Raw genomic sequence first — 24574 nt, forward strand, 5'->3', positions numbered from 1 at the left:
GATTTTAGCAGTGAACCAGGGGAGTAGTATGAGCCTACAGTTTATTCGTTTTGAAACGGGGGCATTGCAAGTAGACGGTGATGGTGGGCAGCAGGGGAGGTGTGGATTGTGTGGGTACTCTGTACCCCAAAATCTTACTCCTCAAAGCACGCCCACTAGTTGGGTGAAAGGAAGACAGTGTTAACATCAATTTTATGAGGCAATGTATTCCAGAGACAAGGTACAAACCAGCATATCGAAAATACAGTTAATTAAGAAAAAACTGACCCTGAGCAGAATTGAGAGAAATCATAAAGGTTTATTACAGAAATTCCAAATGTACTACATGGAATAATTTAATTTAAAAACTGCTGACTTGCATCAAAATCAATTGCCATAAAGGCCATCAGTTCAGAGTTATACAGATAGGTGAAAACATAAGAGAAATGTAAGTCTCAAATGTGCAGAAAAATCAGTAAGAACTTGCACAACATTATTAGCAGAACCCAAAAGATTCTGGCTCACCCACAAATTCGAGGGTTTATGTAGGACATTTCTCCTTAGAAGAGTATGAAAATTACAGCATCATTGTGGTGCAAGTAAAGAAATACAATTTCAATAAATCAGAATACAGATTTTTAAAGTGTCATACAGCCCTAGCACCAAAGCACTGACCCACTACATGAATAATGATTCAGCTCCTCTGACCTAATGTCATCCAGAGATTTCTGAACAAACTGGTTGCATAAACAACAGTGAACTATTGTGAATGAATATAACACCATGTGCAAGCAGAAGATCCTTGGACAAAACTTTCAATGGTTAGCCTGTGCTAGAAAGTCTTCTTCAAGAACAATGTAATTCGGAAATACACAAAACATGTCTCGCTTGATTGTGCTCAGCAGATTAATAAACAAAGCACAAATATGATGGGACGTGTTTTGAACAAAATGGCGTTGAGGCTTAATTGAGGCCTAGTTAGCCTAAGCCAAAGTTTTCCCGACATTACAGGTCATAGAGAAATAATTTCAACAGCAATAGTGTCATACTAACATATGTGTGAAATCAAGTGAAAATTAATATTCTGCACCTTGTTAATAATTAATAATGCACATTCTTGATTAAGGCACAAAAGCTCATTTTTTTGTCCCCCCCTTTGATGATTCTATCATTACTAAAACCCTCAAACTATTTACCTCTCAGTGTGCATCACTTTCGGTCTCTTGCATCTCCATGCTTCCAACATCTTGAGTTGATTATATACTCAATCTCTGGCATCTTCCATCTCACATCTGTTTCTTTTGGACAATATCTTTTTGTCCTTACACCCAATATTGAAAATATATGTGCAGAAAATGTGAACCGGAGAAATACAACAGTTGCGCAAATTAACGCAATCATTACAGGTGTTAGTATAGCCCTTAACATGCACCCACCCAAGCTATCAAACCACTCACAAACTTAACTAAACCCTTTCCAATCTCACCAACCCAGACACCTTTGATTTGACTTCACAAGAAATATTAGTGATGTTATTTACATAGGCCTCAATAGGCATACTGTTATCTGGTATGAAGGTAGAGCACTCTTCCACCTTCAGAACCTTGCAAACTCCGCCTTGCTTTGTGAGAAGTATATCTAGCACGGGCGGATTTGCATAATGGATTTTCAAATGGCTCCCAATCAGCACCCGGAAAACAATCAAGCATGGTTTGGGCACAAGCAAACTGGACTTCAGGAGCACTATCTATGCTGAGATCAACAACAAACTCAGAAGACTGTAGACTGTTCAGAGCTCGGCAACCAGAATTACCTTCAATCTCTCACGCTGCACTCACATCACACTATAACAGAAGGAGCTCCACATTCACAAATGAGCACAATTCAAATTCCTAACCCACACTTTCAAAGCACTATATAACACTGGCCCAGCGTACCTCAAAAACCGCATCTGCTTTCACAAATGTCCCAGACACCTCCGCTCGTCCAGACTCCAACTTGCACACATCCCATGCATGCAAAAATCCAGATCCGGGGTTAAAGTCTCCTACATCTCTCCTAAAGCGTGGAACGACCTTCTGCTACATATAAGAGCCTCCTACTCAGTTTATGAATTCCAAAAGAAGTTGAAGACCTGGCTTATTCTAGTATTCCCACTAGGCCCTAGGTGTGATTAGACTCACACCTGCTCAGCACCAGAATACCCTCATTGGTAATATTGAGCTCTACAAATCTGCAGATCTCTGTATCTTAACATAACAACATAATCATCACACTCATAGTAATTAGATAATTATTTATCTGAGTTAATACACCAGCAGTGTTAAAATCAAGTTGATTCTAAAGCATACATAATCTACTAATTTTCACATTCACAACCACTCCAAAAGATGGAATCATAGCTCCTAATACGTCTAGCGCAATTTGCCTAAAACCTCGTTTCACTCTTTTCAAACTAACATCACACCACATTAGCCAGATCTTTCCAGTAATCTAATACAATATTGTTATTGATTCAAGTATTGCTGAAGGAACATATAGAAGTCTCGGATATGCCCATCAAAACTTAATTTGGCGAGAAACCCATCTTTTTATTTGGTGTTCTTCTAATACTAATGAGAACAAGAGGAAGCATATCAATCCATTTTAAATTTGCATCTGCAGCTTGCTTCACCCCCGCTGGGGGCCACGGACCAGGAGACAGCGGTGGTGTGACCGGGAGAGGGAACTCCATCTCCCAGCATCCTTTGCTGGCTGTAGCACTGTCGCGCTGCTGCCAGCGTCGTCTGTGCGCCAGGAGGCGCTTTGAAAAGCCCCCAGGGGCTTGCTTCACCCCCCGCTGGGGGCCTCGGACCAGGAGACAGCGGTGGTGTGACTGGGAGCGAGAACTCCATCTCCCAGCACCCTTTGCTGGCTGTAGCGCTGTCGCGCTGCTGACAGCGTCGTCTGTGCACCAGGAGGCGCATTGAAAAGCCCCCAGGGCCTCCCGCAACGCCGGTGGGCCCACACCAAGGGCGAACCTGTCTGCGCCCGTCAGAGCCAGGAAGAGGCTGGGCTGGGCTGGGCCACCCCCCTAACATCGAAATCTCCAACAACAGCGATGGGTAAGCGGAAACAACTTTGTAGCAAGGATCAGGGGGGGCTAAATGCCAAAATCCCAAGGAAGTCTCTTCTATTATTTCATATTTAACCTCGGCGGTGGGAGCTCTAAACAAGGAAATAGCTAATGCAGAAAAAGAACTGGGTTTGGGTATGAGTCAAGACCCCAGAATCCATGTCCCCCTGGTGCCAACTGTGCTGATAACAAATGCAAGAGCAGGGAGGGGGGAATCAACACATGATGTTACTCTGTCAATGGGTGCGGATGGTGAAATTAAGGAAAATTGGACACCCTTGAACAAGTCAACAAAAGGGGCTATTACGGGCCCTCTAGGGAAAAAGAGGGCCACCAAAAAAGTAATTAAACGGGACAAAGGACCTAAAAAGAGTATTTTTACACAGGCGGAAGTTGTGGACAAAAACACTCAACTAACACTGCGGAAACTGGTGGAGGATATATTTAGCTCCCAGATGAAATCTATACTTACAAGCATTGCTAAAGACATAACTGACACATTGAACACTTGTGTTGAGGGTATCCTGAAGAAATGTGAGCGTATTGAATTATTCTTAAGGAACTTGAAAATTCCAGGTGACACCCGTAATTTGATTACAATACCCCAGGTCCAAACAGAGCCTAGGTCTTATACTGGCGAGGATTGCACCGGTAGTCAATTTCAATTGCAATCTTCGGATAGGTCAAAACCTAGCACCCTGAACAGGACAGGGGTAATCCAGGGGAGCCAAGTTGGGGGGAGGAACTTACGTCATGATGATCAGAGACTCGTAAGCTCTCCATCTAATGGCATGATTTCAGGGATTTTAGACCAAATAGCTGTAGACTTAACCTCCCCCCAGAAGCCCTCCTCTGGTAGCTGTTCTTATAGGGGTGCCCTCACTCGGAGACCGTGGCTATGAATCCACTTCGGCTCTGTTACGGAAAACCAAACACTGGTGTGATCAACAATGTAATGGCAATTCCAAGGTTTCATCTCATATTATAATGGCTAGACGTGTGGGGTGGGTTGGAAACTGTCCCAAACAGACCAAAGGCGATAGTATCGTTGTTAACTTCGATAAAAAGGATATAGCGGGCCGCCTGTTTTACGACAGTTCTGTGTTGGGGAAAGGGGCCATCAGGGCTTTACCCCTGGGCTTCTTTTACCCACCAGTAAAAGGAATAAAGGCATCAAGTAGACCCCAAGTGAGGCATGCCCAATGTTGTATAACCAGAGTGGTGATCGTCCCATACAAAATAAAGAACCAGAGACTCGCTCAGACAGGCCCAGTTGGACACCGGTAACAGTCCCACAATTATTATCATTGCCGACTGTGCGAAATGAAGAAGGAGGTGGTTTAGCCTTAAAAAATAGATTTTTCCCACTGTCCCAGTTAGATGCGAATGACTGACTGGGGGCGCCTCAGTCCAATGAGAGCCCCCACGGTGATAGTCAAAACAGCCAGGTCATCGATGCAGATATAGCCCCCAATTGTAAGATCATTAGCTGGAATATAGCGTGCCTTAGAAGTAAAAAAGATGATCCAAGCTGGCTGGGTTTTTTAAAACAATATGACGTAATTGGCCTCCAGGAGATGTGGGACAAGGCGGATAATTTTTGGATGAATGGGTATAAATCGTTTTGTTCCCCAGCACGCTCCGCTCCGGCAGAGCTTTTCTCGCTAAATCTGAAAGGGACTCAAAAGAGGCTGGAGGTGGGCTCTCATAATTGTTTGATAATAGAATTGATAACCCCTAACCTCCCCAAAATATTATTTGTTAATTTTTATAATTCAGGGGAAAGTTATTTTGTAAATCAACATCTATGTTATTTGAAATGTTTTTTGAAAGAATATAGGTTGAAGCAAACTACTTTTTATCACATTGTACTTATGGGCGATTTTAATATTCATATTTGTGACCTGAACTGTTATGTTGATGATCACCTAGGGCCAAACTATTCTGCGACACCCCATTTTGAGCACAGACAACAGGGGTAAGCTCTGGAGGATCTTTTAGCTGGTGCAGATCTCTTTGAACCTAGTTTTAGTGATCTGACCGATTGGATCCCCACTTTTAAAGCTAGAGAGAGGGATACTGTTATTGACTATATATTTATCTCTCCCCCTGTGGTAGCTCAGGTAGTGTTTTATAATGCCAAGCTGTCGCCTTTTAGTGACCACAACCCGGTAATACTTGTGTTAGATAAAGACTGTGGTCTTTTGGGAAAAACTGGAAGGAAAGAGGGAGCTAGTAGCGTGGTAACAAGTGATCAGGGGAGGAGGCTAAAATGGGCTAAGGTAATACCGGACATTTTCTTCTTGAACCTCTGTGAGAAGGTCAAAGATAATATTGCAATATGTTTTGATAACACCATCCCAGGGGTTGAGGTCCTTAGAGCCTTTGAAGGCATCTGTGGTCAGGTAGCATCTGATCTGACTATGACAACTAAACCCAGACCAACTATGGGTGAAAGGTGGTTTGATAAAAACTGTTCACGGGCCCATCGCAATTTGGCGCAAGCCCTGAAAAACATACCTCGAGATAAGGAGTTGATAGCCATGCTAAGGAAACAGTATAAGATCGCTGTTTCTAGGCGGAAAAACGAGATTAAAGAGGAGGCTTGGAATGCACTCTTATCTGTTGACGTCCTTAAGGATAGTTCTAGATTCTGGGCCATTGTTAATAAACCCTTTTTTTCCGGTATAGAGTGTGGCTCTTTACAATGCAACATTACAGAGGCCCAGTGGCTCTCCCATTTTGAAGCAGTTTATGGATCTAATGTCACCACAGACTCCTCCATTATCCTGGAAGCTAATAGGGCTTTACCTCCCTTGGTCTTTAAGGAGGAGGATGTAGAAAGGGCGATAATACAGACGTCTATTAATAAAGCGCCTGGCCCCGATTCCGTCCCCCGCTGACCTGTATAAATGTAACCCAAGATTCTAGGCCAAAATATTAACTAACGTTTTTAATGTTTCAAGTTCACAGGGGTTTCCTGCTTCATGGTCTTTATCCACGATCATACCAGTTTTTAAAAAAGGGTCAGAGAGGGGATCCACGGTGGTACAGACCGATATCTGTAATTGATTCTGCTGTAAAAAATGTAGGCAAAGTGATCCTAGCTAAAGTCACGGATTAGGTGAACGATAATGAGGTTTTATCCAATCTACAATAGACAAGGTAGGAGCACTATGGACCAGTGCCTTAACCTACATCTAATAATAGGTAAATATACCATAGTTAAAGAAGGCACCTTGCAGATGGCCTTTATGGACCTAGCCTCGGCTTTCGATCTGGTTAACAGATCGAAGCTGTGATCTATTCTGCTTGATATGGGCATTGACCCTTGCCTAGTCTATTTTTTGGCAGATTTACACCGGGATCTCTTAGCAACAGTTAGGGTCACCGAGGAAGGTAAATGCACAAGGCACTTTAAATCGGATAGAGGCGTCCGTCAGGGATGTATATTGGCGCCACTACCTTTTACCCTTTATTAATAATCTAGTTAAGACCCTAGATCAGGCAAGCTTGGATATTCCGCGAGTAGGAGAAAGGAGTATTCCGGTTCTCCTATACGCGGATGACGCTGTGTTATTAGCCCGTACAGCTGTGGGTCTCCAGAGGCTATTGGATGCCTTCGGGGCCTATCTGAAGTCCTTGGATTTAATAGTGAATATATCGAAATCTCACGTTATGTCAATGGACCAGAGAAATAGAAAAAGTAAAATCCTTTTACTGTAATGGAGCAGAGGTGTCCAGGGTGTCCTCTTTTACCTATCTGGGGGTTTTATTTGATGATAGAGGTACCTGGGTCCCCCAACTGAAAGTCATAAAAAGTGCAATAGCTAGATCAACAGCAGCTGTACAAGGGTTTGCACAGCGCCTGGGGGCTAGGCCAATTGAAGCTATGCTTAACATTTACAGATCTAAATGCCTGGCTATTGCTATGTATGGCTCCGCTATCTGGTTCTACAAGCAATTGGAAGGGGTACAGATAGCTGAAAACAAATTCCTACGCACCCTCTTGTCAGTACCTCAATCAACCCCAACCTTTGCTATTCACCAAGAAGTGGGGCTTGGATACGTATCAGACTTGTTGAGGTTGGCCCCGGTGGTCTGCTGGCTTAAGACCTGGCTTAACCCAGATCTAACCCTGAAACACCAGATCATTCGGGATTGTGTTACCCTGGAAAAAGCCAGTAGTATCCCGTGATTGCATTATGTTAAGTTCATGTTCTTTAAATTGGGGCGTGCGGATCTTTTTAGCGACCTGGATGGGATTAAAAAAGATGTGAAATGGGTTAAATCTCAACTTCTGAATTTATTGATGGTGGAACGCGAGGAGCAGGAGTTAATGAAACCTTCAGTTAGGGCTCACTTTTTGTTAAAAACTTCCCCACTAATTGATCCTTACTTGAGAATTGTTACCAAGCCATTCCATCGCTGGCTTTTAATCAGGTTTTGTTTTAACCTAATTCATTTCTCGCTGGGTAATCTGCAAGGTTTGTGTAAACCAGAAGATATAGGCCAATGTCCTTGCGACAATTTTTCGTCACAGGACACATTGCATTTTATAATGTTTTGTGACTATTATAGTGAAATTCGTAGGAAATTTTTAGTTCCTCTGTTAAGGGGAAAGGGCTTTTTACAGGTCAGACCGGCATTATTTTATCTTCAATTGCACAATGATACATGGGATATTTTTAATATTGCCAGTTTCTTAGTTGCAGCAGTTCGTCTCAGGAAAAGAAGGTTTACAATGTTAAATTCTGTCCGAACCCCTTTGCGTTATTCCTCTATGAAATTTCTCCTAAGTGAATTTTTAAGTCTTGATTTATTAGATAATTGATCCTGTTGTATTAATTCTTTTTTAATATCGCTCATACATCTTATTGATTTACATGATTTTATTATATTGTGTATTGTACTTTTATGATTTTAATTAATCGAATAAAGTGGTTTGACTGACTGACATTTTACATTTGTGGAGGCACACACCTTGGCCAGCTTAAGATTGATAGTGCCACTCATCTTCTCAAACACTCCTGATGATTGCGGACAATAACTATAGTAGAACTTCTGTTCAATTCAAAGTACAGTACATAATTTTTGGATCTCATATTTTACATGAGTTGCACAATCTGTCTCAATTGAAGTTGGCAAGGCTAATCATGGTAATAACTTTCTGAATAAGAGTTTGGCCACAGTCATGCTGTCACTTTTTGTGGTTGGATAGGTTTCGACCCATTTAGAAAACAAGCAGACAATCACAAGAACATATTTAAGCTCATTAGAAACAGGCATTTCCATGAATTCTGCTTGAAGTCTAGTAAATGGGCCTTCTGATTTTCTTATGTGACTTATCAACAAAGGTATATGATTACTCTGATTATTTCTTTGACATGTAATGCATCTTTGATATAAGTCCTCTGCCACACTTCTGAACTTTTTTATTGTACCAGTACTTCTTAAAAATGCTAGTCATTGCATCCCCCCCTACGTGTGTGACTATGTAGATAAAGTGCCATGGAATGTAACATGGAGTCTGGGAGGACATACTGATGATATGGAGTAACCCACAAACAATTTAAATTGCTCTTACAAACAGTCAATACCCATTTCTTTTTCTCATCTTCTGATACATCCTCCCGGAAGTCCCTCAATTCACTTAATGTGGTCTGTATTGGATTCAACAAAAACAATTGCTAATATTTACATACTTCAAAAAATCAATGAGGGGGGGGGAAAGAAGCAGTGATCCATTCAGCTTTCAATGGTTAGTACAAATATCAAAAAGAGGGGGAGAATGGACCACTTGTCCTGTGTACCAGGGTCTCAGTTAACGTGGGAAGTCATCGTTAAAAAACCCTCATATACGTACACAAGCGTTGGGCGGTATATGTTGATTCTCCGCCTTCGTGTACCGTAATAGCATGATCATTGGGCTTTTTTTGTCCATATGCTAACCTCCTCATGGAGGAAGACCAACTGGTTCTACAGTAGTGGCCAGAGATAAAAAAGAGGGTGTGTGCTAGTGCTCAAAGGATTGCGATGTTTTAAATAAAATTCCCAATGTCAAATCTCGTGTCCTTTATTCCTGAGATGCATGACATGGGGAAATTTAAAATGGTTGTCGTGCATGTAAAAACCTCGTTATTGGTTTAATGCACTGGTAATGGTCTGGTGTGGTCTACATGTTTCAGCCTCGTGTAGAGTCTAGAGGCTTTCGTCAGGACCAAAGAGTTTAGGGGAGCATCTTTTGGCTCACCTAAAATTGTGTGGGGTGGGTGTTTTGTACTCACCGCCCTTGTTTTCAGGAATCAGACCTGTAGTATCTGTTCCTGCAAAAAGAAATTGTGAACAATATCACATACTAACAACAAATTAACTGCTAGTCGTTCTCATTGATCTATGCTGGAACGGTTTTCAAATATATTAATCCCCGTAAAAACTAATTTAGGTGTGGGATTATCGTGCGCATTACTGGCGCCCATATTACACAAAACGGACTGAATGTTATCAAATGAGGTAAAGTGTAAACGTCATATCAGCTTTCTTAGAAATGTTAGATACATTATTATAAGTACACAGTTATTGAAATGGACCAGTCAATTAGTTTTGCATGTCTGATATATCGTTGTATCTTATGTATGTGGTTCGTTGCGAAAGTTAATGATCTGAAATGTTGGATTCAGTTATTACAGTTATAATTTGCAGATGCGAACATACATTAGTCGTGTTGGTAGCAGTATCTGCATGTTTACTAATGTTATGAGGAGTGAGACTATGGTCGCCTCAATGCTAGTGCAAAATTGCTGTGTTGCGATTCCCGAAGGGTGGCCTGTTCGGGGTAAATAATACGATAGGGGTTAATTACCTCTATTATAGTGAAGAAACCATCCTTCAGGGTACTCGTCAGTTGTTGAGAACCTATTGCTGTTGAAGAAGGGAAACGGTTAGTTTCCGTTTACTCACTGTTTGCCGGTTAGGCTCGCGTTATATAGGCTTCTTCTGATCATTGGATATATAAGGCTCAACGAATATGTAGCTCAAAACCTACGATTCCATCAACGACTTTGAAATCCACTTAAGAATTGAACCTCATATCCACATCTACTAAGATTAGCTGTTGCACGTCTTTCTATAGTCTTCACACGTATTATTAATAGCAGCAATGCCAACCAAAGTGCCAACCAAACTGCTAACCAGGACGAAAAAGTCCTACCTTCATTTCACACACACCGGCCTATATAACGCGAGCCTAACCGGGCGCACGTTATCCCAGGGATTAACGTCAGAGTCAGAACAAGCGAGTCTGTACAAGCAACCGGTAAGCCACGCTGAAGCTGTTCCTACGAAGTGGCAAACAGTGAGTAAACGGAAACTAACCGTTTCCCTTCTTTAACAGTAATAGGTTCTCAACAACTGACGAGTACCCTGAAGGATGGTTTCTTCACTATAATAGAGATAATTAACCCCTATCGTATTATTTACCCCGAACAGGCCACCCTTCGGGAATCGCAACACAGCAATTTTGCACTAGCATTGAGGCGACCATAGTCTCATTCCTCATAACATTAGTAAACATGCAGATACTGCTACCAACACGACTATTGTATGTTCGCATCTGCAAATTATAACTGTAATAACTGAATCCAACATTTCAGATCATTAACTTTCGCAACGAACCACATACATAAGATACAACGATATATCAGACATGCAAAACTAATTGACTGGTCCATTTCAATAACTGTGTACTTGTAATAATGTATCTAACATTTCTAAGAAAGCTGATATGACGTTTACACTTTACCTCATTTGATAACATTCAGTCCGTTTTGTGTAATATGGGCGCCAGTAATGCGCACGATAATCCCACACCTAAATTAGTTTTTACGGGGATTAATATATTTGTAAACCGTTCCAGCATAGATCAATGAGAACGACTAGCAGTTAATTTGTTGTTAGTATGTGATATTGTTCACAATTTCTTTTTGCAGGAACAGATACTACAGGTCTGATTCCTGAAAACAAGGGCGGTGAATACAAAACACCCACCCCACACAATTTTAGGTGAGCCAAAAGATGCTCCCCTAAACTCTTTGGTCCTGACGAAAGCCTCTAGACTCTACACGAGGCTGAAACATGTAGATCACACCAGACCATTACCAGTGCATTAAACCAATAACGAGGTTTTTACATGCACGACAACCATTTTAAATATCCCCATGTCATGCATCTCAGGAATAAAGGACACGAGATTTGACATTGGGAATTTTATTTAAAACATCACAATCCTCCAAGCGAGATATTGCCCAGCATTGGAAGTCTTCTGCCCCGCCCCCGGTTCAGGCCTGGAAGAAAGCACTAGACCGCTGCATGTCTGCGGAAGAGGCGGTATTCTTGGCAAGGGGTTGTCCGAATAAGCATGGTAAAGTCTGGAAGAGATGGGCGCGATATCGGGGTATCGTGTTGTCTGTGCGGGGGGATGCAGTGCCCTTGGACCCAATAGAGAGGCTAATCAGAGCCCCGGTGGGTTCCCCTTCGGGGCCCCGGGCCCTATGCATTGTGGATGAGTAGTCGGAATATGGAGCTCATGCGGATAGGAAATATTGCATATCTGTGTTGGACTGTGGGTTGGTGTGATGTGCGGGTGGGGGGGAGGGTTTGGGGGTCTGATGTTCTGCAGACCGGGGGGGGGCTAAACAAGGATGCCACCTCTCACTGTTCTTTTCTTCATCTTGGTACCATGTATGGGGACAAATTCCCCGGTGTCCTTAAAAATGCCAATAAAGTTTGTTGTAAAAAAAAAAACATCACAATCCTTTGAGCACGAGCACACCCTCTTTTTTATCTCTGGCCACTACTGTAGAACCAGTTGGTCTTCCTCCATGAGGAGGTTAGCATATGGACAAAAAAAGCCCAATGATCATGCTATTACGGTACACGAAGGCGGAGAATCAACATATACCGCCCAACGCTTGTGTACGTATATGAGGGTTTTTTAACGATGACTTCCCACGTTAACTGAGACCCTGGTACACAGGACAAGTGGTCCATTCTCCCCCTCTTTTTGATATTTGTACTAACCATTGGAAGCTGAATGGATCACTGCTTCTTTTCCCCCCCCTCATTGATTTTTTGAAGTTATAAGCAGCGCACAGCTGTGGGAAAATATATCGTACCAAGAACAGGGAGAACAATCTCCCAAAGTCCCCGCACACCCAACAATTGGGCAAAACGGGTCAAAAATCACACGGACCAAAACGTAGAGGTAATCATGGCTGAAATGCAAGGACTAAGCTATACAGAGGAAGAAGTAAATGCCATTCTATCAGAATCCTCATTATTACAAGACAGAGACTTGGCACAGACGTTAACACAAACTAATGAGTGGGATGAACTCACAGAGACCAAGAAAGAACTAGTTAGAACAGCCATCCATGGCACATCATTATGAAAGAATACCTACGCGCAAACTCAGCACCTAAAGGCCTATGGGTACAAAACGCACCACGAATCTTCCTAAAGGATATACTCTTCCGCAAAGACTGGTCATCCATCTCATGGAAATGTACCAGGGACTATTTAGTCCTAATAATCAAAACAGCAACACGGTTAGTTGAAGCTTTAACAATCAACATACAAACCAGTGAAGCTAAACTTAAAACCACGGTCCACATCTCTGTTTACAAGAAAAAACTTGAAGAAATAAATAAAGAAATGAACGAGACAAAAGAGTACATTACCCAAAACAAAATCCAGAAATTGAATAAAGATCTCAAAAGATTCTCAATGGAAAAAATGCATCCTTACTCAAGAGAAGACTATGTCACTCCGGATTACAGAGAAGATGAGGATTCCTCAGCTGAAAGCTCCAATAACAACTCTGACTGGAGTAGTGACGAGGGCACCACCACAAGGAGAGGGAGAGGCCGAAACAGAAGGAATCAACGCCAAAGAGGAAATAACTGGCAAATGCCGAGATACTATGACTATCCACCACCTCACTTTCAACCATACATGCCGAACTACCCAGGATGGATGAATCCATACTTCCAAGGCCCACCACCTATGGGCCCAATGATGAATACACAACCACCACCCTCTTTTTTTAGGGAGAGGACCTGGACGCCAAAGGGGCAGAAGAAAAGGAGTCACTTGGAACGAGCAAGAAAGACAAATGCATACCCGGAGCATGACCAAGGAACAACCAGGAACCAGCTCAATGAGTCACTGGTAGTCAACCTTACTGAAATCACGCTTACAACTGACCAAGAGAAGGTTCTAAATAGAGGTCTCGGCTTCGTTCCTACCCCACCGCTCGACATTTTCAAATTGAGATGTGAACTAGCAGAATTCTGCAGGAAAATCAAACTCAAGGCCTTTTTCAATGACAAAGAGATGCAACCCAGAGAAAGCGATACCAACTTAAGACCCAAATCTACCTTTAATCCACCAACACATCTGGTGCCTGTCGAGATACAAGCCTTTGAACAAGCGATCATGCAAGAAGTAGACAACCTGGGATCCGCAAGTAAGAATCCCTACATAAACCTAACAAAGAAAGAACAAAGAGCGATAGACGAACTACGCAAGAAAGACAACCTAATTATAAAACCAGCGGACAAAGGAGGAGCCATTGTTCTACTGACCAAACAAGGCTACAATCAGCAATGCAATGATCTCCTATCTGATGAAAGGTTTTATATCAAACTTACCTCCGATCCCACAAAGAGATTGCAGAGAACCATTGAACTAATGGTAGATGAGGCAGAAATCAATCAATGGATTTCGAAATATGAGGCCGCTTTCCTAAAAACCAAGTCACCAAGAGTCCCATATTTCTACTCCCTGCCGAAAACACATAAGAACAAAACCCCACCACCAGGACGCCCCATAGTGTCAGGAATTGGGTCCGTCTTAGAACCGCTCTCTCAATTTGCCGATCAATTTTTGAAACCTTTGGTACAAAAAACACCCACTTACTTGAAGGATACTCGTGATCTCCTCAACCTAGTCGAAGGACAGACCTATAATGAGAACACCATGCTCCTAGTAGGTTTAGATGTTGAGAGTCTCTATACCAGTTTACCTCAACAGAAGACTCTGAATACCCTTGAGAACATCCTATTCACATGCGACTGGACCTACAAGACACCCAGACATTTTGTACTGGAGTGCTGCAGATTAGCTCTCACAGAGAACTATTTTGAATTCGAAGGGACCCTCTTTGGACAATGCCACGGTACTTCGATGGGCAGCACATTCGCCCCACGTGTGGCAGGGTTGTATGTGAGTAATTTCGAACAGGAACACATACAAACCCCCACCAATCCCTTCCATAGAGGGATAAAGTTTTGGCGACGTTACATAGATGACGTGTTCATGATATGGGAAGACAGTCATGAAGCACTGAATGACTTCCTAACTTGGATAAACACAAGGGACGATTGTCTCAAATTCACATCCACAGCAGACAAAAAACAACTGGACTTTCTGGATGTAACCATCTTTACCCAGAATGACACACTGCACACCAAAACCTACTATAAACCTACAGCAAGGAACAGTATTCTCTCCTACAATAGCTTCCATCCCCGACCTCTGAGAGACAATCTTCCCTACAGTCAGTTCCTACGTCTAAAACGGAACTGCAGCAATTTGGAGGATTACAAACAACAAGCAAGAGATCTAGAGAATCAACTTGCGAAGAGAGATTATCCAATCAAGACAATAAGAAAATGTCAAAAAAGAGCTCGCAACCAGCCTAGAGAAAACCTATTACTAACTGTACAACGAGAAGAACAAAAAGATCTACTGACTTGTGTCACGACGTACAATACTGCATCAAATGCAGTAAAGAAAATCATCAATAAGAACTGGAGAATACTAACATCAAATTCACTGAAATGGCCCAAACCGAGATTCGCCAACAGGAGGACTAAAAATATCAAAGACATCTTGGTCCACACAAGACCTAGGATCACGACCACAAGAGATACCATAACAACAGCATGGAACCTGAGTCCAGTAGTAGGACATTACCCTTGTGGCTCCTGCTCCGTGTGCAAGTTGACAAAGGTGACCAAGACCTTACAACTACTCCCTAACCTCAGATGGGAACTACGTAACCACACGAATTGCAACACCACTCATGTGGTATATATGATTGTCTGCCCATGTGACCTGAGATACATAGGAATGACATGCGGTAAGATCAAACAACGGATCATTGAACATCGAAGCAATATCTCATGTAAAAAAGCAACAACACATATGAGCAAACATTTCATTGAAGCAAATCACACCTCAGAAGATCTACATTGGGTAATTCTAGAGACCCTATCGATCAAAGGCTACAATGCGGAACGTGTACTTTTTGAAAAGGAACAACGTTGGGTCCATCGCCTTAAGACAGACAAAGAGGGGCTGAATGATACCATACCTTGGTTTGCCTTAAACAAATGACATCAACAATCACCCTCCATGATCTGTATAAGAAAAACGACTCGCTTCTTCTGATCATTGGATATATAAGGCTCAACGAATATGTAGCTCAAAACTTACGATTCCATCAACGACTTTGAAATCCACTTAAGAATTGAACCTCATATCCACATCTACTAAGATTAGCTGTTGCGCGTCTTTCTATAGTCTTCACACGTATTATTAATAGCAGCAATGCCAACCAAAGTGCCAACCAAACTGCCAACCAGGACGAAAAAGTCCTACCTTCATTTCACACACACCGGCCTATATAACGCGAGCCTAACCGGGCGCACGTTATCCCAGGGATTAACGTCAGAACAAGCGGGTCTGTACGAGCAACCGGTAAGCCACGCTGAAGCTGTTTCTACGAAGCGGCAAACAGTGAGTAAACGGAAACTAACCGTTTCCCTTCTTCAACAGCAATAGGTTCTCAACAACTGACGAGTACCCTGAAGGATGGTTTCTTCACTATAATAGAGGTAATTAACCCCTATCGTATTATTTACCCCGAACAGGCCACCCTTCGGGAATCGCAACACAGCAATTTTGCACTAGCATTGAGGCGACCATAGTCTCACTCCTCATAACATTAGTAAACATGCAGATACTGCTACCAACACGACAAGTGGTCCACTCTCCCCCTCCATTTTTATATTTGTAATATTTACATACTCCTCTATTCTTACATTGGTTTCACATTGTTCTGATTCTTGCACTGGCAATTCCTCACTTAATCTCACAGTTATATTTTCAAGGATACAGTTTTTAGCCACTTGATCCGCATAATTATTACCCATCATTACTATGTTATCACAGCTTTGTGGACTATATATTTAGGGCCATATGTAGGTAGCCTAATACCGGTCGGTAACGGCCGATTTTCGGTAAATATACCGTTACCGACCGGTATTTAGGCTTTTGCCATGTAGGGGGAACATTTCAGGATTCGGTAATTTACCGAATCGGTAAAATTACCGAATCGGTAATTTTACCGATTCGGTAAATACCGAATCCTGAAATGAGATGTAGGTGACACTCAAATGAGTGATGTGTAGGGAAAATAATTCGGTATTTAACACTAAATATGTTGGTGCTAAATACCGAATTCATTGCAAAAAGCAATATTTTGCTGGACTAACCGTGCCATGTGGCAGACATACATGCCCTTAGGGCATGTATGTGCGCCACATGTGCACACATGCAGAAATCAGGGGTGCAACAGGGTGTCAATGTGACACCCTGCCACCCTTGAATGTGCTCCCCCCATTACCGAATCGGTATTTACCGATTCGGTAATGAGGCATACCTTCCCATTGATTCAATCAATGGGAAGGTATGCCTCGTTACCGAATCGGTAAATACCGATTCGGTAATTACCGAATTTCTCCCATTCGGTAATATTTACCGAATGATTACCTACATACGAGTTACCACTTCTTAAATACCGAATCGGTAAAGTTCGGTATTTAAGAAGTGGTAACTTGTATGCTACCTACATATGGCCCTTGATCACTGCTTTTTCTCTAGGTTGTTGGATCACCTCCAAAAGATCAATAATGTTGTAACCGCTCCTAATGGACGACCAAAGAATATTATAAAGCCCCTTTGTGACATTAGCTACCCAAAATCGTGTACCATCTAAACCCGTACTGGCTGTTTTTATAAATTGTCATACTTAATTAATCTGCTAGACAACAAGCTCTTGTCAGAGCAATCAACTCTGCCACTTGTGCTGAAGTAACGTCAGATAAATATGATGCTTTATTGATTTCATAAATGGAACAGATTCAATAAGCAGATATCCGTGCTCTTCAAAGATCTCTCAGATGAAAATCAGGTCAGACATTTCAAGAGAAACATGTTTGATATCTGGTCTTGGCTCGGTATAAAATTCTGTCACATTAACACAATTATGGTTAGGGTCTTCATTATCATCTTCATCATTGTCTGGAATAAGCAGCAGTGTTGCAGGATTTAACCTCTTTATTGAAATATTTTCAGCCACCAATATTGTCTGCTCATATCTTGTGACACAGCCGTTCTTCAAATGCTGAGTTCTGGTATGAGTCAACAAAATATCAACTGAATGAGGGACAAACACAATGAGCGTATGACCCATAACAATCCCTTCACTCAGTACTACAGCAAGGCAAACATCTGAAACTGCTTCCAGCAACCCAGGAATAGCCACATCTGCTGGATATAGTGTAGCAGAAAAGTAAGCAAAAGTTTACATTATTCGTCTGTGTTTTTTTGGTCATTGGAAGCATGCACCCGTTCTTTTCATGACAGCAGGAATGAGATACTTTCTCATAATCAGGCATTCCAAGGGCGGGTGCACTAAAAAGATGTTCTTTTATTTCTCATAGGGCCCTCATGCATTTGTCATCAAATGGTACCTGATCCTGGATACCACTGCGAGTAAGCCTTATTAAAGGCTTCATAGTCAGGGAAAAATTTGGAATCCTCAATAGTAGCCACCTATTCCAAGAAACATCCTAATTTCCCTCGGGGTAGTTGGAGGATTTATCTTCACGACACAGAAACGTGTTCTTTTGAGACTTTCCTTGCCCCTTTTTCCATTTGATGAGCTATATAAATCACATTATTTGTTTTACAGTATTACATCTTTGTGTGCGAGACCTCATGACCACTATCAGCAAGACAATTCAATTCAGGAGTGCAAATGTATCTAGTTTGCAGTCTTCTATTGTCTTCAATGCTACTGATAGATCACCAATGTACTCCACTAACACTGAGTTAGAAGGTAGCTGCAAACTTTATAAATCTTTCATTAGAATCTGACTAAAAATTGAGGGCTTTCTGTATGCCCTTGTGGAATCCGATACCAAACAAAAACTTTCTTTTGAAACAAAAAAGCAAAAATATATTGACTATCCTCATGCAGACAACATAAAAGAACTCTTGGCATAAGTAAATGACTGTTTAAAATTCTGCATCCACAGGAATCTGAAACAATATAATAGATGGATTTGGTACAACCAGATAACATGGGACTACAGTTTGGTTAACCTTTCTTAAATTGTGGACTGTCGTCCATGTACCACTCAATTTTTATTGCCCATTATATGAGAATTGCAAGGACTACAAAGCACATTCTGTATAATGCCCTGTTCTATCATTTTTCTATGACAGGCTTCATGCCTTTTTCTGCTTCTCATGAAAGTTTGTATTGCCGAATTCTGGGGAAAATGGCATTTGGTTTGACTTATATCTTAAATGGTTCTGCACTTTTAATTAAACCTATTTCTTTTCCTGTATATATACCTCTTCTTTGACATTATGTCTTAAATCAAGAGGCAGGTATTCTTATGTAGGAACTGGAAACAGCTAAATTCTCAATTCATGTGATTTTATTTTTAAAACTGAATTGTCATCTTGTGTTTAAATTGAAACACCACCCAGTATGCAATAAATCACACAATTTATTTTGCAAAGCAAGTCTCTGCCAAGTAAATTGACAGGACTGGAGTCACACAATATAAACTGATGACTAGTTTCCATTGATCCTATTTTGACTGGTACATCTGCTGTAACCTGATTAATAATCTGTTTGTTGCTAATACCTACAACTTTGACCTCTTTTCCCAAGTGGGGTAGTTTTGCAAACTCCATAGAATGTACTGTAGAGCGCATAACAACAGTATTTATCAGAAATGATACAGGGTGGCCATCTGGTCTACCTATAAGAAGGACCAAATATATAATCTTCCTCTACCCCTCAGGCACAGTCATTATGAGTTAGTCTCTGGTGAAAATCATTGCTCAGAATCAATGGATTCTGATGGTACCCTGAATTATATAGTACATTGTTTCTCATGTTTATGCTGGTACATTGGATCTTTGGGCATACTTGTGTGGAACTGCCACTGATTGTGCTTATTGTGCTTTGGGGTCTGTTAGGCTGTGGCACAGTTTACTGCCTGCATTTGATTTGTATTTCACTGCATCCGGGAAACAAAATAATTATAGATTCGATGTGCATTCTGCCTATACTCGTGCTTCCAATGTCCAGTTTTACTGCAGGTGTGACGAGCAGTGCTCTTCTTTAGAAAATTGATATTCACATTCACTCCAGAATTATTCACATTCTCACTTCCTCAACCATGAGTCTCCACCATCTCTTTTCTTAATCCCACTCCTTTCATCGCCTGTGTTCCATTCATTCTAGAAATTTCTGGCAGAACACAATCTGAATTGAAACCCATCATCTAAGTTCTGTTGATTTTCTGAATTTTCTTTGATCTGTGCAATATCAACTTCTTTTGAGCTTTCCTGCTTTGCATCAAAACATTTACTACAATATTTGGTATACTTCAGTATATTGTTGATACTTTTAGTCTGCAACATATCACACTCTCCTTTATATGAGAACTAAGTATCAGATGCAAACTCAAAACAAATGTCTATGTGAATCCACTGACCTTTCTTTTTTGTTCTCTTCCATTCTGTTAATAAGTATAATAAATCTACATAAGCCTTTCGTAATAGGCATGCACTGATTCTTTCGGCTCTTGTGTAGTTCTCATTATTTTTGCCCAATTTAGTGCTTTTGTGGACCTTTCTTTTCCCAGATTTTTATCACTGCTATACCTTTCCTTGACCACTTCAGCTTAAGCATTGTTAGGTGAAATTCTAGTTGTGTTTTAGTCAACCAAGCAACAGCAGCCTTGCACCCTGCCCATAAATCATGATGAACAATAACTTAAAATAATGTATCCAAATCAAACCAAAGCACCCTGGAAATTATCACCAAACTATAGACCTCCTTATACCACTGGCCAACTTTGTCAGTGCCGCAGAGGCTCAGAGATCACCCCTGTTCCAAGGCACATGCATATAATTCCTTCATGTACATCCCTTAAATGAAATTCTACTGTTTCTGGTTTCGCTTTCTTCCCTATATAAGTATTTTTCTTTTTAGTACCAGTTTTCTTCCCCCACTCTGCTTTGAATGTCATCAATCTCTCCAATCCTTAGTGCGCTTAGTTAAATCTTTACTGTGAGCTCACAAAGTCAGTAGAGGACCATATTCACTATTTCTGCTTTACTTAAATTGATTCTGTAATTCCTCTGTAGGTTCTTTGTCTTGCTTGACCCCATGTGTTTCAACTAAATCCTCAAGACTATTATTTGCTTCAATGCACATCTTGCTGCTAATCTGATCAAGTCTCTTATTTCATCCACAATATATTACATTAGTTTGTTTAATTCAATTGTTCCCTGCCAAATGTCTCCAAATGCAATCTTTAAGAATGCAATATGAATTTCTCTCTCTTTTGGAAGTGTAGTAGGCAGAGCAGTAGAGAGATTAGTAGATGCATCAATACTGCCTCTGTTAAACTCACAGGTACATACTAGCATTATACTACAAATATATGTTAACATAGGACTGTATTTAAGGAAATCACATCCAGTTTTTTAACTCTCCATGCTGTCTATCTGCTCAGCTGTTGTCTGGAAATCATGAAAGACAGCATGGAGTGTCTCTCACAATAAGCACAATGTTCTGTATTTTTCCACTTTTTAAAATAAATACAGGAAACGCATTGTTTTCTGTCTGTATTTATCTGTTTTATTATTAACATTGGTGCATGGCACTGTTTGTCTTTGTTCTGAGGAGTTCAACATCTGTTAGGTAGCCTTGAGTATCTCACCCAGGCCATGTATACTCTAAGCATTCTTGAATATGTAGTTGTGATCTTAATAAAGGGATAAACGAGACTACAAATTTCATAATATAAAGAAAATAAGCATTTGCAACGCAGTAGGTCTTACATTTGCGAGAGTTTGAGCTATTGGCATTGTAAATAACAATGCCTTTTATGTATATGTTTTAAGAACCTGCAATCGGTGCGTGAACATGCACTTTGTACTCCTAGTCGTTGCTTACAAGAAGCAACGCTGCCAGTAAAAGGGGCGCAGTTACTGACAGCCTTCCTTCTCGTAAGCCAAGTCCATAAGTACAAAGTGCTTGCAGATTTTCAAAACACATAAATAAAAGGCATTGTCATTTACAAAGCCAATAGCTCAAACTCTTGCAACTGCGGGATCTATTGCATTGAAAATGCTTGTTTTTAGAGTAGCGTCGCCTGGTTCCAGAGTTCCAAGCCCCGATTCTGAGCTGAAAAGGAAGAGCACAAACTTACTTGCACAGGTGACGTGCTACCCAGAATATACTAGAGCACTACGTTTCCCTCGACTTTGGTCAGTTGAAGCAGTGTTTAATGCTGAACTTCAAAACCCACTTCCAACAAGGAAGCTTCATTCATGCAGATCACTCACTGAGACTCACAGCCACCTTCATTTTAAATTTTAGGTAAGTGGTCAAACACCTATTGCCCCTCCAGGCCTAAACAATGTAAGATTAGAGAGATTTTCTTCTCAGTGCTTAGGCTTGTGTCAGAAACTCTTGCATACTTTGAAAAACGTTTTTCCATTTCTTACAGTTTAACAGAGGATGTGGCTTAACGGCCAGAGCGGTTGACATCGAAGCTGAGGTACCGGATTCAAGTTTCTGCAGAGATGCTCAACATCCTATGATTCTGGGCAAAACACTTAATCTCCACATGCCTGACAAAATGAGTGTGTCCCTGTGTAATGTAACAGGTGCTCATGTAAAGCACTCTGATACCTTCCGGTGGAGTTCCCCGATATGAAACTTAGAAAAATAAAAAAGATGTGAAGAAGAAAGGAGGACTAAATATCCACTTTGCTTACACATCTATAACGGAGAACTTTATTTAAATGCTTTGCCAATTCGAGTACAGCACTTAGGTGGTTCAGTCCCATCAGCAACAAATATTTAATTGACTTGCAGGCATTTATAAATATTAGAACAATGGTGTAGGAACTGGGGTCACCAGTCCCCCTGGGGGTAGCTTGGCGCGAGCAGGTAGGCACCCAAAGGCTTACGTGTAAAGTGACCATACAGCACACACATCCACTGAGACAGGAAACGCACGCAATGACTGACACCACACCAGTGAGGTTGAGTAAAAATCAAACTGTTTTATCTAGATCAAAGTCAGGTTCTCATCAAAACATTTCATTAGAGGACTAAATACGGCATGAGCATTAGGGCTAAACATAGCAGTCAATCAGAGCGCGAACCATGGTAGTGACATTGGAACGCTACACATAGCAATTAATCAAAGCGCTAGACATGGCAATTAATCAAAGCGCTACCCATGGCAATTGATCAAAGCGCTAGACATGGCAAGTAATCGAAGCCCTAACCATGGCATGTAATCAAACCGCTAAACATAGCAAGCAGTCAAAGCGCTAAACATGGCATTTGCATTAGAGCGCTAACGTGTCCTGTAAGGCCACTAATCAACTTGAAGCATTGGCAAACAGTATCCCCCTGAGGCCACGATTAGCGTGTCAGTAGACAAGCATTGGCATCCTGTCCGGCAAGAGTGAACTTTCCCCTCATCTGGGGACTATTAGTCAAAAGTATCCTGCCTGCTAGGGTACGAATCCGCCCTTGTAAGCGGGAGTCACCGGTGCCCTGGGGCGGGTGATTCCCCCCTTCCTGGGGGCCAGCGGGGGCCAATCTGGTCCGATGATAGTCTACCCCGGGGGAGGGGCGAACTCTGGGCCTCTCTCCGGCCTTCCGCCCTCCTCCCCGTGGGTTACCTGATCGGCTGGCCTCCTCGGAGCGCTTGCGGCTGGTCTATTCCTGGCAGGAGGGCTCGCTGCTCATAGAGCCCCTCCCATTGTCAATGTTGGCTCTCCGGCGGAGTCTGGGGGGAATGAAGGGGGACTCGGTAGTGGGCCCCGTGGTGGGCAGAGCTTCGTGGGGCCTCCGGCGGGCCTCGCGCAGCCGGGGAGCCCTGCGCTGTAGGAGGGGGGTCAATCTCAGGCCCTCCGAGGGCTCCTGGGGGCCCGGTTGTAGCGGTCGCAGTGAGGCGCGCCTGCCAACGGCAGCGCGGCCTGCAGGGCGCGGCCTCCCCAGCCAATCAGGAAGCGGCAGGGAGGGGCAGCGTTCAGCAGTCCGCCCCCGTCACGTGATGAGGATGACTGCTTCGGCCTAGTGCGGCCTACTCCGGCATCCGGCGGCCCTCTCCTCACCGGGGGCCGCCGCAAGGGTCAGGCAGTGGCGGGGATGTCGGTGTTCGGTCTTCGCGGCGCTGGGCCGCGGCGGTGAGAGGTTCTCAGGCACCCCAGCAGGGGTGGGGGGAATTTACGGCCCGGCCTGCAGTTTGGGAGCAAATTGACTGGTGCCCAGCGCCCCCCTACGCCCACGGGGGAGCGCCACAGCTCAGGGCAGTGCAGGCTGGAATGGGGCAGGCCACACGACCGTGGCAGTGCAGTGCAGGGGACCCATGTAGAGTCAGGGAGCGCGGGGGGTGTCACAGCGCTGATACCTGGTCGATCTCCCAGCAGTTCTGTGGTAAGCTTAGGAGATCTTCTTAGGCGCTTGCTGGTTCCTGCGCCCTTAGTGGTTGGTGTCTTGAGGGGGGGGGGGGTTAAGTTGGTGTCTGAAGACAGATTAGTCAGTCTCTGCAGGTCGTCCCTGGGTTCCCCTCCCGCCGGGCCAGATCAGTGGGCTAGTTCAGTGTTCATCACGCAACTTAGAAAGCAGCACCTAAGCCCTGTCACTCCCAGTGGTATAGGTCCCTGACTAGGCCCTACCGCCTAAGTCTCCTGCGTAGGTTCCCCCAGGTCAGCGTCGCCCCAACTGACTAAAAAGTGTCCCTCCTTTGCTTAAGTATGCCCAGGTCAGGTGACCATTCTCTAAGGCGGCAAAAGCAGACCTCGCCCTTATTCTAGAAGGTTCCAGGAGCTTCCCTACTCTAGCTATGGGGAAAAAGGCAGCTGGTGTGGCAACAATGTTGTAGGGTCCCAGCCAGCTCCTGGCAACTAGGGTGCTACTAAAAAGACCACTCCGCAGAAGCAGGGAACTGTGGCAGCCATGTTGGGAGAAGAGAGCACCTGCACCTTAGCATTGATTAGCAATGGGAAGGCGCTCGG

General features: G+C 42.7%; 1 long non-coding RNA gene across 1 annotated transcript in view; it reads left to right on the forward strand.

Annotated features, from left to right (window-relative positions):
• The window catches only part of LOC146860017 (uncharacterized), a 56146-nt gene that overhangs the window by 620 nt on the left and 30952 nt on the right, over window positions 1-24574 (forward strand). The window contains exon 2 of the long non-coding RNA XR_014978761.1: window positions 2644-3083. This is a non-coding gene — a long non-coding RNA (uncharacterized LOC146860017). The remainder of the gene's footprint in view (window positions 1-2643; window positions 3084-24574) is intronic.

Source organism: Triturus cristatus, chromosome 3_1 (assembly GCF_964204655.1).
Source record: "Triturus cristatus chromosome 3_1, aTriCri1.1, whole genome shotgun sequence".
Classification (NCBI taxonomy): domain Eukaryota; kingdom Metazoa; phylum Chordata; class Amphibia; order Caudata; family Salamandridae; genus Triturus; species Triturus cristatus.